Below are 24,365 nucleotides of genomic sequence, written 5' to 3'. Positions count from 1 at the left end.
GACGCACATCCTCCACTTTCCGCTCGCCTTCCGGACAAGTACGACATTTGCCAGCCATTTGGGGTAGCTGACCTCCCTTATAAATCCTGCCTCCAAGAGCTTGTCTACCTCCTGGTCGACCACTCGGATCCGATCCGGGGCACAGTGTCTCTTCTTCTGTTTTACCGGTCGGTGGGTCGGATCGACGTTGAGGGCGTGAGAAATGACCTCCGGGTCGATCCCAGGTACATCGGCCGCCGACCAGGCAAACACATCGACATTGGCTCGGAGGAATTCCACCAACCGGACCCGAGCTCCCAGGTCGAGATTGGCGCCGACCCGGATCGTCCTGTCCGGGCGACCTTCCTCGAGGGGAACTTCGATCACACCCTCGGCTGGCTCCCCGTGCCGCAAGGCCACCTCGTCTCTGGCGTCGAGGGACTTGACGCTTAAGGCTTCTACGGGCTTCTTTCCTTTGAGAGTTGCTAGGAAACATTGTCTTGCGGTCAGTTGGTCACCTCGGACCTCTCCAATCCCGGCCGCCGTGGGGAACCGCATGAGCAAGTGGTACGTAGAGACCACCGCGCGAAGGGCGTTCAGTCCGGGTCGTCCGAGGATAGCGTTGTAGGCCGAGGGAACACGGACGACCAAGAACCCGAGCCGCACCGTGGCTTCTGCGGGTGCAACGCCCGCAGTCACAGGCAGCTCAACGACACCTTCGGCCGAGATAGTGTCACCAGTGAATCCTATGAGGGGGGTGGATGTTTTGTGCAACAATTGTCTGGACAAGCTCATCTTTTGGAAGGCCTCGTAAAACAAAATATCAGCTGAGCTTCCACTATCCACAAGATCACGCCTTACATCATAGTTTGCCATAGTGAGGGAGATCACCATGGCGTCATCGTGGGGGGTCTGAACCCCCTTTACATCTTCATCACAAAAAGTGATTACATTACCGACCCTCTGCCTCTTTGCGACGGCTGCCCCTGACGCTTCAGTCGAGCCCCCTGCGTTCCTCTCGGGCCGGGGGCAGCCCCCAGTGATAGTGTGGATCACGCCCGCGACGGGTCGATTCTGCTCCCGAGGCTCCTGAGGGGCCGGGTCGGCCGGACGCGGGTCTGCGGAGGGACGTCGGTCGTTCACATATCGACCGAGACGCCCTCGGCGGATGAGAGCCTCGATCTCGTCCCGAAGCTGGAAGCAGTCTTCGGTGTCGTGGCCGTGGTCCCGGTGGTACTCACAGTACGCCCGAGAGGGCCTCCTCCCAGGAATCTTCTTCATCTGTCTCGGGACCGGGAGGTCCTCCCGCCCCTTGATTTCCATGAGGATCTGGGCCCGGGGAGTCAGGAGAGGAGTGTACCGGTTGAAACGTCGGGGCGGAGAACGAGGGCGTAGGGCGCCGTTGTTCCTCGCCGGCGACAGGCTTCTGCGCCGACGTTGAGGCGTCGGGCTCCTCCTCTGGCGTGCCTCTTTTCGCCTTTTCTTCCCGAGCTTTGGAAGGATCTCGGCGGCCTCCTTGCTCCGGTGGGCGGACGCCTCCTCGGCGTCCGCATACTGGTTCGCCCGGGACAACAGCTCCGGAAAGCTCCGCGGCAGGCGTTTGTCCAGGGAGAAGGTGAGTCTGCCCTTTCGGAAGCCACGCTTCAGGGCTGAAAGAGCCACCTCCTGGCTCAGGTTCCGGACTTCCAGCGTAACCTTGTTGAAGCGGGTAAGATAATCCCGCAAGCTTTCTCCCTCGTTTTGCCGGACATCAAAGAGGGAGTCGGAGACCAGTCGCCGCCGGCTACTGACGGCGAAATGGGTGATGAAGAGGCGAGTAAACTGGTCGAAGGACTGGATTGAGTTAGCCTCCAAGCCGGCGAACCACGCCCTTGCCGGGCCATGGAGGGTCGCCGGGAAGGCCTTGCAGAGGAGAGGATCTGATGCTCCGTGGAGGAGCATAAGGGTCCTGAAACTCTCGACGTGATCCCGCGGGTCCGCCGCCCCGTCATAGGGCTCGATCGCCGGCATTTTAAACCCCGACGGATTCGGGGTCCGCAGGATCCTCGAGGCAAGCGCCGGCTGGGAGGAGATCTCCAAGTCGGCGAAGGGATCTTTGGAATGGCCCTTCAGGACCTGGAGTTGTCGGTGGAGATCGTCCACCCGCCGGTCCAGGGAGCGCGACCGATGGGTGGGAGACAAGGAGCACCGAGAGGGGGACCGACTGGAGCACGGGTTCCTTGAGGACTGGGGGATCTGGGAACGCGCCCGGGCCCGCCTCTCGTACCCCGCGCAGCTCCGATGGGAAGGTCCCGGCAGAATGGACCATGCTCGAGAATCTTCCTCGCGCCGGCGCTCCTCCCCATGGGAGAGGAAGGAGCGCGGGTTGAGGAGGACAGGTGAACGCTCAGGGAGCAGCGGCTCCTGGGCCCGCTGCGGCGCCCGAGACATCACACCCTGCAGGTTCTGCACTGCCTCCGCGAGGGTGCGAACCTGCTGGGCTAACTGGTCGAACTGAGCGGCTTCGACCATCTGAATGGGAGGTGGAGCGGTGGAGTGTTGCTGAGAATGTGTTGGAGACGCAGCGGCCTCCCGGCCGGAGGCGCGAGAGGCCCCGCGACCGGAGGCATTGGAAGCTCCACGACCACCTCGCCGTGCCATTACGATCGCTCTGAGATTCGGGCCCTTCCTCTAGCGCCAACTGTTGCTGGTGGTCCAAACCGAGAACGATTGGCACAGCGATGTGAACGGGGTTCCGTTTGAGTTGCCTTGGTTGGTGTTGATTGCGCTCCACCTTCCACCGGGTAACCTGCAAGCAAGCCTCGCACCACCACTGGGGTAGTGGGGGCCCTCCGACGATCAAGTCAGAGGAGATTGGAGAGAGATAATAGTAGCAAGTAAGAGAATGCTCTGGAAGTTCTTGCTTACCCTCCCCCTTCTCCCCCCAGCCGCATATATACCAGGCTGGGGGGTCCTTTTGGGGGGTTGGTCATCGTGTAGCACGATGGAGCTGCCACTGACATGGCCGTTACAGGGTGTCGTGGGGCAGCGCTGGGTACGGCCATGACAGGGCGTAGTGGAGCTCCGCTTTGTACGGCTGTTACAGGGGATCGTGGAGCAGCGCCGGATACGACCGTTGCTGGGTGTAGTGGAGCAGAGGGCCGCGGCGTGCCTCTGGGGAATAGCCTGTAGTTGTCGAGAGATGCCCGACTCGGGGTCGGGCTGCGGAGACGAAGATGTCCGACTCGGGGTCGGATTGCTGGATCAAGGGGCTGCCGACTCGGGGTCGGGCTGCGGAGCCGAAGATGTCCGACTCGGGGTCGGATTGCTGGATCAAGGGGCAGCCGACTCGGGGTCGGGCTGCGGAGCCGAAGATGTCCGACTCGGGGTCGGATTGCTGGATCAAGGGGCTGTCGTAGTCTTCCTGGGCGCGCGTGCCGGTCACGTGGGGCATGGTGGCTAAGTTCCCCCGTAACACAAACCTTTTTCATTTGAACCCTTTTTGTGAGTTTGTGCCAATATAGAAAATATTTCAATTTGAGTGCCAAGAACAAAACTAATGTAAGCTTTTGAAAACTTAATAATGGAAACAACATCTTTAGATTGAGAAATTGATTTTTGGTTGTTTCCTTAGTTAATATGCATAGCAAACTTTGACCTTTCAGAAGATAATCTAAGTAAGCCAATGGCAAGATCTTTTGAGATTAAGTACATACTAGCATGAGTTGATTTTATATGCCAAAGATGGTTTCTTTAATCTTGGTATTCATAGTGCATATATTCAAAGGCATACCAAGTACACATTTTCATATCTATGATCGATAAACAATAATGCCATGGATAAAAACTCTCAATCAAGCATATAGAGAATTCATAGAGTTATTCTTAATAAATTGATTAATCATTTAGCAACTTATCCAATAGTGAGTAAAGCATACTATAAAATGAAGTGATTTGATTATATTTCCAAAAGTATTTTTTATATCACAAAATTGATCAATACTTGCAATTCATATTGTAATCAAATACTAAAGCAAAAATAATGATGAGATGCAAGGGTTACTGATTTCATTTTTATTATTTTTTAATTACTTTTCATAAGTATATTTTAAGTTTCATTTTTTGACGTGTGTCTAGAACACCCATTTGTATGAAAGTTCTATTTGTTCCATGGGTATCTTGGCACACCTACATCTACATCCTCATATTTTTATTTTGGGTACCCAAGATTGCTTGGGTCCTTGAGAGTTAGAACATATAGTTCCTTTTGGAACCCAAATTTGTTTAATTGTAATAACTTTACCATTTGATTTAATTATGTTAGAATGATAGGTAAAGTTGTTATGCCCATTCTTTTCATATTTAAAATAAGTTATCTTATTTAATGGTTTGCTTGGTGAATTGATAACCTTTTTCTCTAGAGATTTATTGTTAAGTAAAGGTGTCAAGCCAAGTTTTGATTTATCATAAGCAACATATTGGCTTTCAAACATCATTTTTAATCTTTCTGAACTTACAGTGAATTTGTTAATAAAAGATTTTAATTGGTTAATTTCTTTACTTAAGTTTTGATTTTCTTTAATTAAACTCTGATTTTTTTGAATCAATTGTTCTAAATTTAACCTTAAGCTTTCATTTTCAGAATTTAGTTTATCTTGTATTTCATCACTAGAATTTCTTTCTTTTGAAATTTTCAGATTTAGTTTCTTAAGATTTTTATTCTTCATAGCTAATTTTCTACATTCACCATACAAATCATGAAAAGCATTTAATAATTCATCATAAGGGAATTCTTCTTGAAAATCATTTGATGTAAAGGTAGATTCAGATTTTACCTTATCTTCTTGTACCATGAAGCACAAGTTAGTTACCTCTTGTAGTTCTTTGGAGCTAATATCATCATTGTTGCTCCTAGCTTTCATTTTCTTGTTTGACTCTTTCTTTCTTTCATCTAGCTTCCTCTTCTTCTTTGTCTTTAGGAAGCTTTTGAATTTTTTTGTTGTTCTTTCTTCCTCGAGTCGACTCGGGTTTACTTGGAGTCGACTCGACTGACTTGAGAGTCGACTCGAGATCTTCGGGAGACGTCTCGCTCTCAGAGGCCTAAAAGATAATTCTCTGTCTTTTGAACTGTTCTGCCTCGGAGTCGACTCGGGCCTTGTTGGAGTCGACTCGGCTAACTTGGGAGTCGACTCGTTCACAGGATCTCCAAGACTGAGTCTCTGCCTTTCAGATTGTTTTTCTCTAGGAGTCGACTCGGACAAACTGGGAGTCGACTCGGCTAATGTGGAAGATTCTGCAGTCTCATTGTTAGTATGCAATTGAAGCATATGTGAGCTAATCTGAGATTTATCATAAATATTTCTTAAAGTATCCCAGATTTCTTTAGCAGATAAGCATGCAGAAATCTTATGAAATATAGATTCATGGATAGCACAATATAGAATGTTCATAGCATTAGTATTCAATTGTGCTAAGTCTTTTTCATTGACAGCTTGAGAGAGTGTGTGAGGGCCATTTATAATGATATTCCATATTTTATAGTTTTGTGATTGAACAAAAATTTTCATTCTAGCTTTCCATTGAATATAGTAAGTTCCATCAAAAGGTGGAGGTTTGTTTATGGAAAGTCCCTCGGCAAATAATGTATTATGTGGGGTTGTCATAATCTTTAGCTCTAGTCGGTTAAGACTATAATTAATAGAAGAGCACCTGCTCTGATACCACTTGTTGCCCAAGGTGACAACCCAAGAGGGGGGATGAATTGAGTTTTCTAAAAATTATGTTCCCTAATTTTTACTTTGAATTGAATGCAGCGGAATGATAAGATGTTATTTACTTAAGCTCTAGGCAATTACAAGTAAAGTAGTGAAAAATTAAGCTAGAGCAATTATACTATGGCCTTAGGGTGCAATTGATCTAAAATTAACTTATAGTTGTATGATCAATTTTAATCCATGTGTATGGTAAGAATGGAGAGAAAGCTAAGCAAATTCTAAACAATCACTTATAACTCTATAGAAAACAAAGCTAGAGATATTACACAATCAAGAATGAATGTAAGGCATGAAATACAAGAGATAAGGCATCACAAATACAAAGATGTATAGTGGTTCGGTGCACCCCAGCACCTACATCCACTCCCCAAGACCTCTTGGAAATTTCACTATAATCCCTCAGATTACAGCCGGTTGTTTTACGAGCTCACAACCCAACTTGTTGTTTTGCGAGATCACAACGAACTCGGTCGGTTTTCACAGGCTCACCGACTAGAACCAACCGATTGCTTTTCCGGGTTTACAATCAAACCCAGTTGGTTTTTCCAAAGGCTCACCAACCACAACCTTACAACGATTGTTTTCCGGGTTCACAATCAACCCAGTTGGTTTTTCCAAAGGCTCACCAACCACAACCTTGCAACGTTGGTTTTCCCTTTGGCTCACCAACAAACCTTAACCCCTTGATTCAATCCCTTGATTGAATCAAGTTACAAGATATTAGAACAAGAGTTTAAATCAGATACAAGCTTCTCAAATAAGCAAATATAGCAAATATAAACAAGCAAAGTAAAGAGAAGAAGCCCTAAAACAAATTTGTAGATGAAGAAACTCGGCTTCTTCTTTACTTGACCCTCTTCTGATTTTGCACGAAGTAGAGGATCACCGAGGCAGCACACAGTTGGAGAGAAAGCTTTGGGATTCACTTGGATGCTCTTCTTCTCTCTCTTTTACTTTGAATGGCCCTTTTGTGCTATTGGAAGATTTCTCTTGTAATCTCTTTGAAATCTCTTTCCTAAATGTTCTCTCCCACTTCCATACCTTCTTTTCTAGCTCTCCTCTTGATTTTATAGCTTTAGAGGGAGTGGAAACAAAAATCTAGCCGTTAGAGACAAAAATAGAGCCGTTGGAATCAAGAAAAAACTAGCCGTTATGCCTCCCAGCGTGCTGGAGTCGACTCGGCTGAAGTAGGAGTCGACTCGGCTGAAACAGGAGTCACTTGTGAATAATAGTCTGTCGGCACTGTAGCTGGGAGTCGACTCCGCACTGTAGCGCTGAAGTAGGAGTCGACTCGAGCACTGTAGCACTGAAGTAGGAGTCGACTCGAGCACTGTAGCGCTGAAGTAGGAGTCGACTCGAGCACTGTAGCGCTGAAAATCAACTCTCTATCTTTTTGTTTGTTCTCAGTCGGAGTCGACTCGTAGAGTATCGGAGTCGGCTCGAGCACTGTTTCTTGAAACTCCAGAGTGCCAGAGTCGACTCTAAACTTCCAGAAGTCGACTCGAGGACTATTCTTTTGAATCTTTCTTTGAATTTGCTCCTCTAACTTAAATCATTTGAATATGAAACTTGGGTCAATAAAGTGTAGCTTTCTTCCAACTTTTCTTGAGAGCTTTTGAGGCCTTCTTGTATTTTTCCAACTTGCTATGTTCCTTGCAAAACAAATTATTTTTCTTCTTGCAACACAATCATTAGTATTTATACTTCAAGGTTTTGTGATCATCAAAATCAATCTTTAAATCAATCTTTGGGTCATCAGGGGTGATAAAATTATTTTATTCTTAAAATGATTACTTCTCAACACCGTCAACTAAAAATATATCCGCTTATGTATTCATGCAAAAATATGATGTTTTAAGAGATACATATGCAAATAGTAATTTTCGAAGGCTAGAAATACAATAAGCTATTTTTGTAAGGGTAATGAACAAAAAAGAAGGATAAAAAGGGAAGAAGAGGAATAACATGACAAGAGAAGAAAATGATCTTTTCAATGAGTAGAGCAAGAACAAGAGGAATGACATGAGAGTGGGCCATTGAACAACTAGGCAGCATATTGAAGGCTTGCTAGTAGTAGAATAGGTATTGGAAAGCTTCATAAGAGCCTCCAGTTGGTGATACATATGCGAAGGAGGAGGTTCCGAGGTAAGAAGAAATAGGGAAAGGAATAAGCAAAGTAAAAGCATCTTGTAAGTTATGTATTTTCACTTTCAATTTATGTAAAATAAAAAATTATTTCAGTATAATAGTGAAAATAAGGTAATGAAAGAAAGTACAAATCAAAAAAAAGTTATTTTTTTCTTCTAATATAAGTCTACTCTGCTACTATGTAAGTAATCTATGCTTTACAAGTGCATAGGTAGACCGCCTAGGCACCTATACAGCACTCTTAACAACACTATCAAAAAAAATGTAAAGCATTTTGGCCAAAGTTTTCGAGAAAGGTTATTTCTGCAATTAACTCCTATTAGTAGTAATTTGGACACTTAAAAGTAAGATAGTCATATCGAGAACCATTGTTACTAACTAACAAAGATAGTCATTTCTGCAATTGCGTATCCCTTTTACTATAAAAAGGGAAAGAAGGCTTTATTCGGGCTCTAGATGCACTATCTACTAGACAATTGATATCGATAACAACATGGACAAGGCTTCTAAATCTATCCATTATCTTTTATTTTTCTCTTTTTCCTCCCCCTCCTTGGTGTAGACCTAATTAACTCTAGAGTTTATTTTAGTTTTATCAATCATTTTGTGTTGTGTTTTCAAGGCTACAAGGCTACCATTATCTTGTTAGAAGTATATAATTTTCTTTCCTCATTTTTAAAATCTTCTATTTTTTTATTGATTTATTTTTTTATATTTGTTGTTCTACCATTACGCAGATTTTAGAATAAAAGTTTCGAATGCTCCCATCTCCCTTCCAATTTCTATTCTGTTGTAGAGAAGGATATGCCTAGCAAGTACAATCAGTTGGACCACACCAAGCCTCGTAGGAGCCAATGCATTCATAGATGAAGATCACAGCAATATTAGCTTCTCGCCAATGACTTTTCCATTAAAGACTATGTGAAGTTTATCCTACACTTTTTTCTTCTTGTTCATTGTGCTTCTCTCTATATAACTACGATTGTTGTGTGCATTGTTCGTGTTGAAGCCTCATTGCTTCATGGTACTCGAACTTTGATATAAATAGATGGCTGGTGGTCGGAAGAAGAAATAGAGATAGAACCAAAATTAGAATCAGTCTAGGGCTGATGTTCATGAAGAGCCACATTGATGAAATGAATACCAAGATATTGAGATAGAAGAATTGATAAGGTAAGTAGATCTCTCGACCATGTATTTGGCTTTTGTCGAGGATCGAACTTCTTTAGACCACACTATGAAGATGATTATGTCGATGATCATGTTGAGGATCGCGTTACATAGCCATCAGATTTGACAATCCAATCCTTGAAGGAGTTATACGTTAGGGACCTTTCGGATGGGGTGACAAAGATACTGGATTGGTTGAACACCTTCGCATGCATCATTGAATACAAGGATGTGTCCTAGAAGAGAAGAAGGTGAAGCTGGTATCCTAAAAATTTAGAGACCAAGCTTTAGCTTGGTGGGAGCAATTCTAGAAAAGATCATGAGTGGAGGGGCAAACCACACAGCATCTACCTTTCAACTATACCCGAAACTTGTACCAACGCCTCTAGAATTTTCAACATGGCAACAGATCTATTGTGATTACATTGAAGCACACTATCAGTTCATTGCTAGAAACAAGTTTATGGTGATGGAGCAATAGATGACCATATACATAGGTGGGCTGCACCAATCAATCCAAGACACCCTCAATATGCACTTGGACTGTGCATGAGGCATATGATCATGCTATTATTGAAGAGAAGCAGCAAAACCAAAGGATGTTCCAATCTATTGGACAAGATAGTAGATCAAAAGAGATGCATGGAGCTGATGTTTGAAGAAATCCTAGTCGGGGAAGACCTGATATCCTACCATGCCGAGGTGGCCAAAAAGACTCAAGATAGTGGTTCAAATCTCCGTTGTTACAGTTATGGAAAGATAGCTCATACATGAAATAAGTGCACAAAAGGTCAATTTTTCCTCCAAAATAATAGCTATTAGTTGAAGGTAATGAAGGATCTGATGTACATGAGGACGATATGGGCCCAACCTATGATGAAGTTGACAATGTAGGAGATGAAGGGGATTGAAGGGAGATATTGATAAGTCACTTGTTATCAGAAATAGTCTTATGGCTAAGTTTGCAAGGTCGTAATGAATAGGGAAAGCTAGGAGAATGTCACATCTCAAGAGGCTTTTACAAAGTAACTCTACCTATAGAGAAGCATCCTTGGCCTTATAAGCTTTCTTGGTTCCAGAACGGAAGTGATATAACCATAGATAGTGGATGTTTGGTATTGTTTTCGATTGAGTAAAAGTATTTTGAAGAAGTTCGGTGATATGTAGTTGCCATGGATGCATGGCACCACAGTTTCGAGGATTTCGCAGTCTGATGGCACCAACCATTGATTGTTCGAAGGGAAAGTCTTTCCAATGGACACCAGAGGGCCGGCGAGCTTGGACAAAATCAAAATCAAGAGATTTGAACCACACCAGTCTTTAGCTCTTCCTAATTTCAATGAAGTTTTGTGGTGGAGTGTGATGCTTCTTCAAAGGAAGTTGGACCTATATATTCTCAGTCAAGAGGGAAGGCACATAACATTCTTCATTGAGAAGCTATATTCACCTACTCATGATGCTTAATTTTATGTGGTTGTTCAAGCTCTCTGGCATTAGAGGCTTTGACATCAAGTGTTTATTCTACTCATCGATCAGGAGACTTTGAGGAATGTTCAAGGGAAGGATATGCTGGGTAATCGGTGTGTGAGTTAGGTGAATTTTCTATCTGCAGGAGTACCACCTCCAAAGCATAGGTTAGGATCTTTGAATTGGGTAGTTTTTTGCTTCTAGGAGGAGGGCATGACTGCTTACTGTCATGAAGGTCCGAACGATTGGTTTGGACTCTTTCAGAGATCCGTATGCAGAGGACCAGTGTTTAAAGAGCTTGATGGCTGAAGTGTAGTCTTGCAAGAGGCCTTGACTACACAGTAAAAGATGGTCATATATTTAGAGGAGTCCAGCTTTGCATTCCAAACTGCTCATTGAGGGAGAAGATCATTGAGGGGCTCCATGGACAAGGTCACTTCGGCAAGGACTAAATATTTGCTTGGGTCTACAGTGGCTACTCTTGGTCCAAGATGAAGCATGATGTAGATTGTGTTCTTGGAATTGCCAGAAGAACACAGAGGGATTGGATCCTGTTTTTGTTCTTGTGGATCGCCTTTCCAAGATGGTGCGTGCCTTCAATATTGTTAAATTGTTCTTCAAAGAGACAAGTGCATCTCGAGTCTATTCATAAGTCTGTCTCCGAATGGATTAGGGGCGCAAACGGGTTGCTTGAGCTCGAGTCGGATCCGAGCTCGACTCCACTTACCTACTACTGAGCTCGAGTCGAGCTCGAGTAAGAAAAATTGCATATGCATGCGCTCAACTCAGCTCGGCTCAATTGCACCCCTAGAATAGACTGAAGCAGTAGGCAAAAAAAAGTCCATGCAGTTACCTTTCATGTTATATACACCAGAATTCTGTGGTGTGCATACATCCACATGTATGCACAGCATAGAAAATGCTCTCAAGCATTTCCCTAGGTTCATCCACTTCATCCATTTATACAAGAGATTTTGTTCCCCTGCTTGTGGGCGAGAATCAGGTGCCAATTCTACCATTCATCAAGCTCCAACACAAGACAGTTCTCTATATTTCTGTGTTGAATACCAAATTTATTCTCCGTTCTTTTGATTTCCATCTTACAACATCGATGATTGCAGCCAAAACTTCAACTGTTGCCGTAGAATTTCATACAAGTATCTTCATGAAATAATCCCATTTTTTCCACCATTTACTTAGTATTCCACTATTCAAGACTGTCACGGTGTGTTCTTTTGATCTCCATCTTCCAACTACGATAATTAGAACGAAAAGTTCAGCTCTTGCTATAGAATTCTACAGCAATTACCTTTACAAATAATCCTGTTTTCCCACCTTTTACTTAGTATTCTACTTTTCTTGACTCCGAATTAGGATTGGGATGTATGAATTGACAAATGGAATTGAATCATGAAATTTAAGCGGAGACAGATGGCTGCTGATCATGAAGAAGACAGAACTAGAATCAGACAACAAAACAACTAGACAACTAAATTGCTGAAAAACATCAAGGAACGAATCATACTCCTCTACCTCCTAATGATGGTCCTCCGGTGGAAGAAGCGGGTGTTCCTGTTGCCCTCCTTCATCCATGGGATCTGGGACTTCTGTCTCCCGAACATCTCCTGCTGCCTTAGTAAGGAGTGGTGCATGGCGAGTTTGTGTCGCAGTACACCCAAGTCGGCCTCCGGCAGCCCACCCATACTATCCTCCCTCCCCAAAAGCTCAGCAACAGACACCTCCACCTCCTCTGGCCTTCTAATTATATCCTCTACTACCTTGCAGTTTCACCTGCGGAGTCTGCGCTTGGTAAGCTCCAGCCTGCACGAAACCCTCTACATGACATCACCTCGCACCGGCATCGTCCAAGCCTCTCAGACAATGTTCTAGGATTTGGGGTACGACAACCACATCTTCTTAAAGAAGAACGGGGGTCGATGGCTGATGTAATATGGTGTAGAGTTCAGGAGCAGGCAATGGTTAGAGGCGATCTGGGGACCTTGATAAGCCAGGAAGCTCTGGAACCTCGAGTTCATTCACCGCATGGTTCTAGGGACCTTGAGGTAGATTTTTTTTTTTTTGGGACAAAATTGGCCTATACTAAATGGCCAAGTAGGAGTGTTTGGTTGTGAACGAAACATGGAATAAGATAGAATAACTAGCTTATTCCATTCCCATTTCACCATCCGAACATAGTTTTAAGGAATAGGGATCTGGAGTCTTTGTTCTCCATCAATTACCCATCAAACAACAATGTTTCCTATTTGTTCCTATAGATCTTGGATACCTAATACCAAATAGGCATCACATGCTATTGTCAATTGTCCAAAAACATCCATGAATAAAATAAAAATACTTTATCAATACTTCAAAGAGGTATGGCATATGTAAAACATGGCTTTATTAGGGTACTAATACTGTTGGTAACATCGTAGTGCATAGTCAAGGCCTAGTTATAGCACCCTAGATAAGCATTTTAGGAAACCTTATTAGTTGAACCGCGTACACTTTGCACTGCTGCTAAATTCATCATGGTGCATATTGCTATTACACATATAAAGAAAAAAAAAGAGGAAAAAGTAATTACTATTCCACGTGTTGCTTTCTGGTTGGACTAGTCCATGTGAACTTAGTCTAACAAATAATTTATCAAGGGAGTGGGATCAGGATGGGTGGGGGGCGGAGTTTAGTGGCAAGTATCAGGTTAGGCCTCATTTCTGTTTGGCGTCCATAACGTAAACCTGAATTCAATCCTGAGACATTTTAAACCAAGCCTAAAGCCCGACCTAAAGCCGAGGCTAATTTTTAACCCGATATACCACCTAGCCAAAAGTCCACATATATCATTATTGAAATTTCTTGTTTAGCTTAATTCTAGTTAAGTACAGTCATCTAATGGCATAGTCATAGCCATTAGTGGGGATTTAAATAGCCACTCTAATGTTGTCGATTGGTAACCACAACTCGAACATGATTTTCTTCTAAAACTCCTTCTATAGTAATATATATTTATCTCAAATCTAGTGGTACCTATGAGTCTTGGTTTGAGGGGACCCCAGAGCACTATAATATCCATCAATTTGAAATTCAAATTTGAACCAGTCAAATTTAAAAATCTAATCAAAAACATGTCGAAACTGGCATCCTTACTACCACCAACGATTAAACACCATCTATCATGCCCTAACATGATACTGCCGACAGGGTAGACACCTCGCAAGGCTCAGCCCTGTAAAGTATCTCAAGCCTAATCTATCAATCAACTAAATACAATGTCAGCTAGACAAAGATATATATGGAAAGGATCTAAATAACTTCCTGCACATAACCTAGCTTAAGGTCTATGAGCATCCAAATCTTAAAGTAATAAAAAAAATATATTTAACACAAGCATAACGATACCAACATTTGGTATGGATTAAATAATAGTTCCACATGATGATATAATACCAGTCGAACAACTACAATACAAGGTTCTGACCAACAAGGTCACAAATGAAAGAAAGTTTGATAATACTCCAACTGTATCCTCGAGACAACTGAGTTTTACTGATTCGTTCATCTGGAAAAGAAGAAAGCTATAAGCTTAACAACGAATAAATTCTTAATTGTACACACTTCAATTTAAAGAGAAATTCACCAATTTAAAAAAAAAAAACCCAATTCAATATACATTTTGTTTTATTAAAATAACAAGTATAGAAGTATGATAATACACAAATAATGGCTATGCATACAATATGAAGATTACCACTAACTCAATAGCTAAAATAATTTACAATTTCCAAGTTTGGACATGTTTAAATAATACATCATGATAAATAACTTATTTAACTTTCAGTTTGTTGTCCATTTTCTTCATGATATTAGGCAACCAATGTCATGATTCACCCTATGTCAAGCATCTTCTGTTACACGATCATGATTTGCCCCATGATAGGCTTCAATCGGTTGTCATGATTTGCCTAATGACAGGCATCAATCAACTATAAAAATGTCACACAAAAATCCATAACAATAGTCCCAATAATAATAACACAATTAAATCTATCAATAAAACTCACTATCAAAAACTCATGAAGTTTTTATTCTATAATCCCTTTTATACATAATTGATCCCATGCCATGTGAACTACATTATGTATACACTCACTAATACGAAGAATGCAACCACTTCAATAAAACATGTAATAAAACTTCCACAAAAAAGTGTCTTATAGGAAAAATACAATTCTAAAATTCTAATAGATTAAAGAGTACATAAAGAGAGAACTTGCCTCAAAAATACTTGTGAACAACAAAAAATATCTCAACACCTCAACATATCAAAATAATAATGCCAATACAAAATTAATTAAATAAATGAGAACTCATATTGTAAGGATCCATGGAGGCATGTGTTTGGTCTCTTATTGGCTATGCACTACGTAGATCTTGGATACTTAATAACTTCTTACGACTAGCTTTTTTAGATGAGGCACTGAGTTGTTACAAATTATATCAAAGCAGATCCGGCCTATGACCCATATAGACTAAGAGACGGCTGCAACATGGGTCCATTTTAGGTTGACCATAAGTGTTTGTGATTAGATTTGTGGTACTTGTAATTAGATTTGAATAGATTTAGACCATGAGCTTGGCAAGATACTAGGGTTTAAACAAGGGAGTATGTGAAGATTCATGTGGGCATGTGTTTAGTCTCATATTTATATCTACTAGGTAAATCTTGGGTACTTATTCAATATCAAAGAACCCAAATAACACCTTTTTGACAAGCATTTTTTAGTAAGATCCTATATTGTTACAAATAGTATCAGAGTAGATCTAACCAATGGTCCATGTGGATAAGAGAACACTGCAGCATGCGTCTATTAGGTTGACTACAAGCTAATTGTGGAATTTGTAAATTAGATTTGTGGTACTTATAATTAGATTTGCAATAGATTTAAACTTTTATCCTGATGCAGATGCCAAGGCTTAAACTGGGGGAGTTTTTGAGGACCCTTGTGGGTGTGTCTTTAGTCCTACATTAGATATGAATCGGATAGATCTTAGGTACTTAATAATACCTTAAGGTAGGAATGGCAAGGGGTAGGGTACCTGCAAAATTTGCCTTATCTGTATCTGAATGCATTTAAAATCCTACAGCCCAAACCTTAACAAGTTTTAATTTTAAATCCCAAACCCTTTCCAAATCCTATAGGGCTTTGTTAAATAGATCCTATTAGGGTTCGGGATAGTTTGGGTATCCGAAAATATCTGGCCAGCTGCCATCCTATCTTAAGTCTAGCCTTTTTGGATGAGGTCTAGATTGTTACACATATACTCATAAATATATAGCAAAATAAAGTGATTGCAACTCTATCTACAGTACACTCACACTTCTTATTGAACATTGCACAAGCACCATATAATTAAAATTACCATATCCCAACAATCTATATTTCTATTGAATTGTCCAATCCTACAAATTAATCTTGCCAAGAGATCTTAGTTATATTTTCGATCTCCTGTAGTGATCAAATTAGCCAAAGCTCAAAGCATAAATTCTCGAAGTCACCTTGAAATAGGTATTTTTCATCCTAAATGGATATGTATACATCAAGTTATGTCTCCAAAATCATGCTAAATATAGAACTTATGCCAAATTTTCAGCCCATTTTAACCCATATATTGACCAAATCAATAAATATTTAGTACAAAAATGTGGGTCCCAAAGTTAGCTTCAAAATGAGCATATATATAAGTTATCCTCAATAGCAATTGCCCAACTTTTAAAAATGGTTATCACATAACAGGGGCTCCTCTCCCTATATTTCCTCAATATGTGTTATTCTAGTTCCGCATTCTTGTGAAAGAACTCATAAAAAAGAGCAAGGTAAGATCTGTGAGAAAGAAATGGAAGAGAGATGAGAAAAAGAGTTATGAGAGAGAGATTACTAGGGAGATAGAGAGAGGAAGAGGGCTTGGTTAAGAGGTTATGTGTAAAAGAGAAATGGTAGATTGAAGAGAGAATTATGAGAGAAAAGTGACCATGAGTAGCGGTAGGCAAACGTGTGAACCAAAAGAAACGCAGAGAGAGAGGGATAAGGTTGGTTTAGGTTGAGGTTTAGAATCTTCTAATTGGGCTGATCTAATAGGTTGTGTTAGTAGGTCATTATCTAGCCATTACACAAATAATGGTGACCACGCGAAATCTCCAATCATCAAGCCATTGCCACAAGTCATGGAGCTAAAGAGAGATGAGATGGTAATATGTGTGATAGAAAAAAATATTTTCAACCTGAACATGTTGCCTCAAACCACCAAATATTTATGATGGCGAAACTACTATTACCATGGACATGAGGTTTGCCAAGACAACACGTAAGAAAGAAAAAGGAGGAAGGGGGGAGAGAATAGGGGCGAGGGGAAGAAAAGAGAAGGGCACAGGGAGAGGAGGCTTCTCGGCTAAAAAAAAAATAGCAATGAGGCTAGGGCTAAGGGATGCTTGAAAAGGAGAGGGTGTTGTGGAGTCTCTATGAAAAAACTAGAGAAAGGCTATTTAGATTTTGTTGTTATATAGATGAAATTATTAAGAAATAATAGTTTGGAGAAAAGCTCCCTCTCTATTCTCCTCTAAACTGCTCTAGAGCATACATGTACGGGTTATGATTAACTATAGGTTGGGGACTATGCAACCATCAATATAGCCAGTTATGGCCAAGTACTTATAATGAAAGAAATCTTAAGTCCTTTACTTAGGATTCGATATGACACTGTATGCCACTACAAACTATTGTTGTTTAGATGCTATTGTTGCTTTCTAGACTAAGAAAGAAGAAATTATGTCCAAGTATAGGCTCTCATTTGTTGCCTTCCTACTATAAAATAAAATATTACAAAAAACTATACTCTAACATATACTAATTCCTAACTAATTGATAAAAAATAGACATCCAATTCGACAAAATAATTTTTATTTGTATTTTTCAAACGATAATTTTACCCCATAAAATCAAAATCTACTCCAAAATTGAACACCTAGTTCAAAAATTAAACTCAGTTACCAAACTAATTGTTATAACCTAATCTAATCAAGCAACTCGTCTATAACCCATCTTTTTTGATGAATGTGTCACAATCAAAAATAACTTAAAATAAGAAGGTATTGGAATATACTTTATAGAAATACATAAATGACATACCAAGCATCCTTAAGTACAAATATGAATTATTGCTATGATAGGCTATTCTATATTGTACATAGAATGTTGCATGTTGAATGCAGTTAGTTGAAAATTCTAAGATATGTACAAGCCAAAATAAACAATATATTTATAAATTGTCTAGATGAATTTCTATAAAAAAATTGAGTTTTGTAGTAGTATAGATACTTAAAAAAAGAATTAATTGTACAATTAAATCTTGTCCCTTAGTTATACAAAGGATAAATAGGTGGTTTGTTAACCAATACTATCCATTATTATTAAGGGGACCCCAATGCATGAGGATCCTCCCACTATAAGGTATGGAGAGGGTTAGATATATACAGCCTTACCCTTGTGTGCAGAGGCGTTGCTTCCGTATTTTTAACCTATGGAACCTAAAGTCATAATGGAGTAATCTTATACCATTACACCAAGACTCGCTCTCTAAATCTGTTGTAACTAAAAAAAATTGAAACCTAGGACTAGTATCTCTCTCACTATTATAGATCTCTATTCACCATCTATCATTATGTATCAACCTATCATAACTAAGGATGAAACTTCTATACAACACAATAATATGGAAAGAAACAGATTGAAATGCAAATTTTAAGTAGAAGACAAGTTGAATTAGAGTGAAAAATTTTGATACCTTAAAATTACTGGAGTAAGGAGTAAAGATTAAAACTTCATAGAATCACAAATTGAACATAGGAAAGAACATTCATAGAGGACTCAAACGTTTAACCACAAAAATTAAAAAGGAAAGGGTGAGAGAAGGGAAGGGAGGAGGGAGGAAAGAGCAAGATCATGGGATTTCAAAAAGGGGTGTGTTGATTATGTAAGAGGAATTAGCGAAAGTGCTTGTTAAGGAAAAGAGATAAGGAAGGGAGATGTGACAAGAAGAGAGAGAGATAGGAAGATAAGTATTTCAAATGAAAGAAGAAATACATGGGATTTGAGAAGAGGAGGTGCTAAGGATTGGAGATATTAGGAAGTAGATACTAGTAGCCTTCACCTCCTCTTTCTATCCTACACAAGACTTTGAGTCTCTCTCATTGAATATTGATGGCCCTTGTCTTTCATCCCCTTCTTAAATTCCAAAGTCTCCATCATAAAAAGTACGAGCAAGAGCATGAAAGAAAATAGGGACAAAATAGACTTGGCATAAAAAAAAAACATTGAATTTATAAAAAGTTACATATATTTTGCCACTTGTAATCAATAATTGTGGCATATTATTAGTACCATTGGACTAGAAAAATAGAACTATGCTATTGGCTTCAAAAATATGAACATCCAGGAAAAATATTTATGAAACCAAAAGTCAAAGAAATTAACAACTAATATACCAAATCAATTAGTAGTATGCTCTAACTCAAACCAAAGTTTCAATCTTAAAATAACATTACTAAATTTGAAAGATTGACTCTTCTTACAAAGTCCTTTCAAACATGATGTAAAAGCCAATAAAAGTAGAATACCTTTAAGATTCTTTAAAATCGATAGTCACACAATCTTCAGAGGGTGTGGGCCTAGGAGAACCATCAATCGGCAAAAAGTTGAGATAAAGAATACAGCCTTCATAACAACCATATTCAACAAGGCTGCGCTGATCTTCCTTCATCAGACAACCATTGTTATGCGTGAGCAAAAGCCTACTTTCTTCAAATTCCTCTTTCTTTGCGATCTCTCTCTTCAAACCACTAACAGTTTCTTCATCTCCCACCTCTATATAGAAAAACCTACCAGTGAGTATCTCTATTCCCAATCTCATCTTGTCCTGCATTTCTTGGACTCTGTTGACCTTTTTATAGAGGGGTCTATCCTTAGTGCAATCTACTTATTGAGACATATGGCAATCATGCTCCACTTTATATCACGACCATATCAAATAAGATTTTTAGTAGATATATACTTGGAATATTATTAATTATAAACTAAAATATTATAATTCATTAATTTTTGGTAAATGTTATTAGGATTTATTTAGTAACTTTGAATTTCTATATATCTAATTGGCAAGGCCAAAATAGGGTGCATCGAATAACGCAAATTAATAAAGAATGTGTAAACCTAATTTTTTTATGTCATTCAAAAAATGATATGTCATCCTTATTAGGATAAGCACCGCAAGAAAGTTTTGTACGAAATAACTTTCAATAGATGTTATTTTTGCAATTAACTGCCATAACTATTTATTTGAATACTTAGAAGGACATTATTCATATAGAAATCTATTAGTAGCCACTGTCCAAAGGTAGTTATTGCTAAATTTAACCATTTCCTCAGTTGCAAAATTCTTCTAGGTATGTTTTTCTTTTTACTCACTCTATAAGGTCCAACCTGCTCCAAAATTTATTTTGGTCTAATTAATCATTTATGTAATTTTTTAAGCTACCGATATATAAAATACGACTAATGAAGGTTTATCTAATTTCTTTCTTTTGATCTAGTTCCTCTTTGGTATTTCTTTTAATTTTCTTTTTAGTGCAATCACTTGGTGAATTGTAAAGTCCTCACGACCGAGATACAAAGGAACCATTTTCTCATTGAGTTTGCCATAAACCTCAATTACCCAATAGTTTGAAAATTTGGAAACATACTTAGTACATGTTTTGGTGTTTACATGAAAATATAGCTTATCATGTCTTAATCATAAGAAAAAAAGATTACATCATGATTCCTATTTAAGATTTTTAGCCTAACTCTTTGAAAAGAAAGGTTGTCAGGACATCTAACCGAAGCCTAGTCAACTGGGAACTTTACTAACCTATTTTCAAAACAAAAGGTAAAGTTTTAAAAACAAGGGTTTTTTGCATGGATACCCTTCTAAATATCGGATTTTGCGTGAATATCCTTCCAAAATTGATATTTGCATGTATACCCTCGTAAAATACTTGTTTTGCTGTTCTACCCTTTTTTATTCTTATTTTTGCATATATACCCATGTCATCTAACGCCGTTAAAAAATTAGCGGTTTCAAATTAAAATGACTAAAATACCCTTAATGGTTAGGCGTACAAATAGAAATTTTTTTAAGGGTATACAAGCAAATAGTAACTTTACAAGGATATTCATACAATTTTCTATTTTTAGAAGGGTATATAAGCAAAAAAAAACTTAGTAGATGAAAAGAATTGACATACATTTATTAATGTGATAGCCTTTATAATCCTGTATTTATTAGGAAATGCATTTGGTTCTATGATGAGAGGCCTGTTTCTTTATCATGAATATAACAAAAATATATAATAGGATTTATTCTCAAATAAAATATATGGTATGCAGCTAGAAACCAAAAAATAGAGCTTCAATATAGGTTCACAATAAAAAATAAGAATGAAATAAAATCAGCTACAATAATCATTATTGTTCTTCTAACACTTGTAATGATTTTTTTTTGGTTCAGATTAATAAAAGAAAAATAGTATAAATCAATGAAAGGGAAGAGAGGGTAACTTGATATTGAAATATTTTTTTATAATCAACAGATAGGAGAGATATGAAAGATTTGAAAGATAGATCACACCAAAAGATAAGTTTTGCTGTTAGAAGAATTTTTGTTTATCATAGGTTGGATTACAGAACTGGGAGGAATAGGAAGGAGATCGCGAGCGAGCTGCATCGCGAACGCCCGCAATCAGGATCCTGATACGTTGGGGGCGGTGGGGAAGCCCACAACGGGTGGGTGGGGATGCCGAGCGGCGGGGGGGAAGCCCACGGGGGTTGGGGAAGTCGGGCACAGCGGTTGGGAAGCCCACGGGGGGGACGGCGGTGGGGAGCTTGCGGGGGGGACGTCGGGGGGTGAGGGGAGAACGGCGGGGGGGGAGCTCGCGGGGGGTGGGGAAGACGCGCCGCACGGGGGGGACGAAGGGGGGGAGCTCGCGGGGAATGGGGAAGACGTGCCGCGCGGGGGGCGGGGAGCTCGCGGGGGCGACGACGGAGGCGAGGAGCTCGCAGGGGTTGGGGAAGATGCGCCGGGGTGGGGTTGGAGTGGTGTAAGGATTATAACGTCATTTCAAAATTTAATTTTATTTTTAATTCATATAAATATTATTTTTTTAACACCGTTAAAGAACTATTATATTAGGGGTATTTGTACAATAACAGAGTTTTACAAGGGTATACATGCAAATATTAATTTTGAAAGGATATTCATGCAAAATCTAATATTTAGAAGGGTATCCATGCAAAAAGCCCTTAAAAACAATATGGTTAATATTCATGTTCGACCATGCATATAAATAAGGATTCTTTGCACATAAATATTTACAAATCTAACTTATTAAATATCCACCCCGAAAGTAACTATTTACATACGCACCCCTCAAACATCTTGGTTTTGCATGGATGCCCCTCCTATTAGATGTTTGGCTAACAATTCTAATAAATAACCCTTCCGAATATCATTTGGCATAATTATCCTTTTATGTTAACATCCCTGCATTTGTTATATATTCCTCAAGAATATTATTGTAAGGGGTGATAAATTATTTTATTCCTAAAATGATTACTTCTCAACACCGTCAACTAAAAATATAACCGCATATGTATTCATGCAAAAATATGATGTTTTAAGAGATACATATGCAAATAGTAATTTTCGAAGGCTAGAAATACAATAAGCTATTTTTGTAAGGGTAATGAACAAAAAAAAAGGATAAAAAGGGAAGAAGAGGAATAACATGACAAGAGAAGAAAATGATCTTTTTAATGAGTAGAGCAAGAACAAGAGGAATGACATGAGAGTGGGCTATTGAACAACTAGGCAGCATATTGAAGGCTTGCTAGTAGTAGAATAGGTATTGGAAAGCTTCATAAGAGCCTCCAGTTGGTGATACGTATGCGAAGGAGGAGGTTCCGAGGTAAGAAAAAATAGGGAAAGGAATAAGCAAAGTAAAAGCATCTTGTAAGTTATGTATTTTCACTTTCAATTTATGTAAAATAAAAAATTATTTCAGTATAATAGTGAAAATAAGGTAATGAAAGAAAGTACAAATCAAAAAAAGTTATTTTTTCTTCTAGTATAAGTCTACTCTGCTGCTATGTAAGTAATCTATGCTTTACAAGTGCATAGGTAGACCGCCTAGGCACCTATACAGCACTCTTAACAACACTATCAAAAAGAATGTAAAGCATTTTGGCCAAAGTTTTCGAGAAAGGTTATTTCTGCAATTAACTCCCATTAGTAGTAATTTGGACACTTAAAAGTAAGATAGTCATATCGAGAACCATTGTTACTAACTAACAAAGATAGTCATTTCTGCAATTGCGTATCCCTTTTACTATAAAAAGGGAAAGAAGGCTTTATTCGGGCTCTAGATGCACTATCTACTAGACAATTGATATCGATAACAACATGGACAAGGCTTCTCAATCTATCCATTACCTTTTACTTTTCTCTTTTTCCTCCCCCTCCTTGGTGTAGACCTAATTAACTCTAGAGTTTATTTTAGTTTTATCAATCATTTTGTGTTGTGTTTTCAATGATTTGATGTATCAATGATGTATGAAATTGGACTATATGAATGTTGTTTTGTTTCATTCTTTTGATCTAGTTCTTTTCTTTGGTGGTTCTAATTTTTCTTGTTAGTTTAACCACTTGGTGGATTATGAAGTCCTTATGATCGAGTTACTGAATTTTTACAAGGGCATATGGATTGCTAAGAAAATGTTGTCAGTTGTATAATATTGTTTATCAAGTCTAATTTACATTGGTGACCCTTTTGCTATTAGCTTAAGCTTTTGCAATCTGACATATTGTTATCATGGTATCATAACTTTAGATTTTCTAGAAATCATGAGTTAAAATCCTTAAAATACAACCTTCCTAAAATTCGAACCCATAACCTCCTCCTAGAACATGGTTCTGAACATAATGGCAGATTGTCCAATGTGCATATCTTTATACAAATTGATATGACTAATTATGTAGACTTGAGGACAGGTATTATAATATACAAGGCTTCCATTATCTTGTTAGAAGTATATAATTTTCTTTCCTCATTTTTAAAATCTTCTATTTTTTTATTGATTTATTCTTTTATATTTGTTGTTCTACCATTACGCAGATTTTAGAATAAAAGTTTCAAATGCTCCCATCTCCCTTCCAATTTCTATTCGGTTGTAGAGAAGGATATGCCTAGCAAGTACAATCAGTTGGACCACACCAAGCCTTGTAGGAGCCAGTGCATTCATAGATGAAGATCGCAGCAATATTAGCTTCTCGCCAATGACTTTTCCATTAAAGACTATGTGAAGTTTATCCTACACTTTTCTCTTCTTGTCCATTGTGCTTCTCTATATATAACTACGACTGTTGTGTGCATTGTTCGTGTTGAAGCCTCATTGCTTCATGGTACTCGAACTTTGATATAAATAGATGGCTGGTGGTCGGAAGAAGAAATAGAGATAGAACCAAAATTAGAATCAGTCTAGGGCTGATGTTCATGAAGAGCCACATTGATGAAATGAATACCAAGATATTGAGATAGAAGAATTGATAAGGTAAGTAGATCTCTCGACCATGTATTTGGCTTTTGTCGAGGATCGAACTTCTTTAGACCACACTATGAAGATGATTATGTTGATGATCATGTTGAGGATCGCATTACATAGCCATCTGATTTGACAATCCAATCCTTGAAGGAGTTAT

The sequence above is a fragment of the Phoenix dactylifera genome, chromosome 3 (genome assembly GCF_051530095.1).
Source record: "Phoenix dactylifera cultivar Ajwa chromosome 3, Ajwa_hap1_PhDact_Kaust_v1.1, whole genome shotgun sequence".
In the NCBI taxonomy this organism is placed as follows: domain Eukaryota; kingdom Viridiplantae; phylum Streptophyta; class Magnoliopsida; order Arecales; family Arecaceae; genus Phoenix; species Phoenix dactylifera.
The sequence above is the reverse complement of the archived record's forward strand: the minus strand, read 5'-3'. Positions refer to the sequence as shown.